The sequence below is a fragment of the Cylas formicarius genome, unplaced genomic scaffold (genome assembly GCF_029955315.1).
Source record: "Cylas formicarius isolate icCylForm1 unplaced genomic scaffold, icCylForm1.1 PGA_scaffold_1__22_contigs__length_36826433, whole genome shotgun sequence".
NCBI lineage: Eukaryota > Metazoa > Arthropoda > Insecta > Coleoptera > Brentidae > Cylas > Cylas formicarius.
Window position 1 is genome coordinate 32,950,374 of NW_026844264.1, and position 4,868 is coordinate 32,955,241.

The following is a 4,868-nucleotide window of genomic DNA, read 5'->3' on the forward strand; positions in this document are numbered from 1 at the left end:
TCTCACCGATCTCTAGTGTGGTTATTCGCCGATTTGCATCAACTAATGCCTTTATCGCATCTTCGTCAGCTTCGACCGGCCTTCCAGACCGTGGTGCATCTTCGACATCAAAATTGCCGGATCGAAATTTTGCAAACCAGTTCTGGCACTGGCGTACTGTTAACACGCCTTCTCCATACAATTTTTTTCTCGCTTGGAGAGCATTTTTACCTTTTCTGAAGTAAAAAAGTAAAATATGACGAAAATGCTGCTTATTGCTCTCCATATTTAAAAGGGCACCAACCAAAAACTACTGCGTAGAATTAATAGAACTTTTTCTCACACAAGCCTTGCAATATCAACTCTCAAGACATATAATGGTTATGCGGCTTAAGTGTGAAATTGGTTTCGAAAAAACGTAATTAAGTCCTCTGACGGGAAAAAACGAAATGACTTTCCGAACAACCTTATAATTACGCTAAGTGATAAGAATATCTCTCCTTATTCAGACGGGTGTAACAATTTAGGGTTATGGTTTGACGGTGACTTGCGATTTTCTATAAGTTGAGGACATTGTATATTCATAAACATTTTCTCAGTAAAGAAGTCAAACTTAAACTCTGTGATATGGTATTATTTTTATCCCCTTAATCGAGATAAGGAGAGACTCCAACGAATTCAATATGCTTGTATTCATTCTAGTTACAATCTCAGAAAGTATAACAATATTTCACAGCGCCTCTCTGATTCGGGTTGGCTCAAGTTTAGTTAGCCACTTTTGTTTTTTTACTAGACTCCAACAAGACCTCGTTGTACTTGTTTGGTAAACTTTGCAGAGGAATCGATGTTCATAATCGAGACATTGTTTAAGATATTGCGTTCCAGAGATCTTTAACGCAGTTAAATTCTTTAATGAAGTACCTTATGCTATAACCTGTTAATATTGTTTATTAGGTCCTCCAGTATCTAGCAAAACCGTTTCAGTTCAAGATGTGCCTCTATTTCTTGTATTTGCGATGTTTATACAATTATGGCGTTGGGGCTTATAACAATTTTGATTGTAAACCCTCGATTGACAAGATAGACACATGTTACGTAAATAGTGTCAATGGTCTTCGAAATATTGTTCTCAATGCTAATTGGTTTGTTAAAAACGGCCACTGAATATACAAGAAAATCCACTAAACGAACCGAGATTTTCGTTTTGAAACACCTCGTATAGTAGACACGGGAATTTGTCATTTCGCGCCACGTGAAAATGATTTTTTCGCGTCGAATGACAAAGGAAAAGTCCCATCAATGAAGAAGACTTCGAGGTCTTTATATAGACATAATACCGAACAATTGGGTTGTGATTTTTTTTCGATTGTGGAGTATTTCCGCTACTTCTCTCGCCGATCGTTTAAAATTAACGACTTACTAACTAGAGCATTGTGTTCGGTGGACGAAGCTATGAGAGGGACCTGTATATTTAAACGTAGTCGACAATAATAACTGTCAATGGGACGGTTGCGCTTCCCTATATGACAGACCGTTAATGTTCGTCCTTTATTCTCGTTTAATAATGCGTGAGATCCTCAGTAGGTTTTTTTTCCTCTAAATTTGTCACATGCGTTGCAGTAACGACAGAAGACGTTATTAGTCAAGTATTACATTATATTCTTTTGATTCACTCTCTCCTGGTAAATGAAACATCCCATTTCTGGGGAAAATTTTAGAAATGTAACTCATCGCTTATTTTTTATAGCTTAAATTCTCATTTAGGGCAATGTACATGTACAATAGACACAGACATAGACCTAGAAAGAAACATATTTTTAATCGTTTTTTAAGTAGACAATGTTTTAAACGTTTAGCGCGTGGCTCTAATGACTCCGAGAGGTCATCGTCATTCCCACACCACCATCGTATACAGAACATTTTCAATATACAATACAAGAGCACAGGGCCTAAAACTGATCTTTGGGGGGAACCCATCTCTATGCGTTGACTAGCTGAATATACACCTTCCGTTCTCTTACCGTTACAAAACTTAAAGGACACAAATTGAGAACGATCTTCTGGAAAACTACTGATCCAGTCTAGAGGCTTACCCTTTATACCCGAAGCGAGCAGAGCTTCAACAAGTTCCGGAAAATCGACACAGAAACATCCGAGCCTAGTTCTTTTTAGACACGATGGGGATGTGCCATTTAGAAAAGATAGATTCACCAAGAATGTTAGCGGACCTATTATCAAAAGCAAAATTGGTATGCAATCCAAAAGACTTTTTGTTTTTTAATTTATTTTTTAAAATATGCAAGAGATCCTCCTCCTCCGTAAAAGGTAGCAAATAAAAACTCTGATCATTAATTTATTTTCGATTGGTTTAAAATGTTAATTATAGGACATTTGGATAAATATCTATCCTGCATGCATAAAGCATGAAGAGAAACAACGTCTGAAAGATACATTTTGTAAAGCTATAGTTACCTTTGCTGTCCTGGACATCGTTCTAAGTTTTGGTTATTTTTGTTATGTTTAGTTTCTGCAAGGCTTATTGAAATTGTTTTTTCGATTCTCCACTAAATCGACTAGGTAAATATTTTTTAAAATTAATATAAACTTGATTTTATTTTGACAATCCACAAAAAAATTTGATATTTTATTTTCTTCCACGTAATGGTTCCAAATTGTTTATAAATATATAAAGAAATTAAATAATGTTACCATAAAAACCACGAACATTATCATTTTTTTTTAAACCAAAATACAAAAAATTCCATAAAATTTCACAGTAATTTAAACGGATTTTGAAAAAATAAAAGATTGAAATTTCAAATTTGTGCGGGTAAGTCTACGGAATTTGAAGCCTCTTAAAAAGTCCGATTAGCCCTCCAAATTAACCACTTCAATGGAAAGCTTGAGCCGTTCCGGTTTACAGAATTTTTTTAAGGTCAGTAAATTATAATTTGATTATTTTTTATTTAATTAATTTAAGAGCAATTTCAATAACATCGGGTTCGAGGTTCTCGTAGATATTGGTAAAAGTAGGATCTTTTTTTGTTATTAATGTTATTCGAGAACACCGTGCATAGTAAATGGGATAATTGGTTAATGCTAGGTATAAGCATAGAAAAAACTAGGTTACGAACGGTACCGAGGAAGGAATAGTACCTTTTGTTCCTCTTAATTGTACTTTACTGGGAATGAAAGACAGGAACTAGAGTGGTGCGTCACGGTTACACATAAGTCAAAAGGTTTTAATGAGTAGAGCAGACCAGATAAGTTGGACGAATCCAATAAGAAAGTCCACATTAAAATCGCCTGTCAAAATTATTTTGTAGTTTTGCAAACCTATTCATGTTGAAGTCTGCTAGGCAGGATCTGTAAACTGAAACTAAAATACAGTTATTAAAATTCGATCTGAAACCGAAAAAATCCTGAAAAAATCGAAACCTCCTAAATCTAATATTGCAATGCCGGAACGCATTGCCCTAAAATCTAATCCCGACATCCTAAAATCAGATCAAGGAAGTTTTACGGTGGTCATGAACACAAATGAATTTCATCAAAAGATTCAAGATATTCTTACAGACGGATCATATCGTCAACTTAAAAAAGATCCTATGGAACGCAAACTTAAATCTGTTATTAAGGCTTCTTCCAGGATTACCCTTTCGACCTATTGCCAGCACCATTGGTTCTGCAACATATTCTCTAACAACATACCTTGCTTCCGTATTAAAACCCTTTACAGGAAAAACTGTACTTAATTCCTTTCACTTCATTGAACAATTAAAAAGATATTCTGGTTAGTTTTGACGTAGAATCTCTGTTTACTAAAGGTCCTATTCCTGAAACCCTCAGCATCATTTCCGATATATTAAAATCAGAGAATCTGGAACTAAACCTTATCAAGTATAACGCCAAACCAGATTTACTCCTTGACCAAAAATGCGCCCATCATCTTCGATCCCTCAAAGACAAAGTTTCATTTGAGATGCCAGGAGATTACACCATTCCTTGCGTATGCGGCAAAGGATATATTGGAGAGACAGGTCGAAAAACATCAACTAGGCTCTAAGAACATTAAAGAGCCTTAAGACTCATTAGTTGGTGCAAAATAAAATGCGAGCCAGTTTCAGTCAAGCTCTGAAGAAACCGACAGGATGATAGCAAGTTCTACACAACAAAAACCGACGGAAGAGCAATCCAGAAATCCAGAGGTTTTGTAAAAAGTGCATCACGTTCTATGCAAACCCGAGAGACTTCTACAACTTCACTTTCATCGATTTCATTGGAAAATATACAGACTCCGCCACGTTTTCCAGGTGGACGTGGATAAAAGCTGCCCAAAACATATCCATGAATATTTACCAACTTCAGAGTGTTACAATCGAGCCAGTGTAAGTAATTGTTATCTGAAGAAAAACTTGTTTTGGGCTGCGTATGAAGTTATGTGAAGTTATTTGAGGTCATGTCCGGTTTACAGGTCTGAAAATGATGAACAATCTAAGTTTCGAAGTTTTTCGATTCCAATTTCCAAGTGTTTTTGTTTCTACGTTATTTGACGGGCACTCTTGTCGATCCCCGGAGCCCCCCACTTAATGGGTTCCAATTAACTCTTCGCGCGTGAGATTACGACCGCTTATTACCATAAAAACACGATTTTCGTCGCTCACCGTCTTCGATAAACAAACTCGCGAGTTGCCAGGTAACAACTCTCGGTTGTAATTAAAGCGAAACACCGAACGACACCTTTACCACAACTTCCACGATGCGATACTTCGGAAACGCGTCTCATTGGCCCGATGGAGCGGCGAGCACGCCCCCTCGCGACCAGAGAAACGCCCAGGACACACCGAACAGTAAAATCCCAAATCTCCTTTGCCAGTTACTCGCTAGGA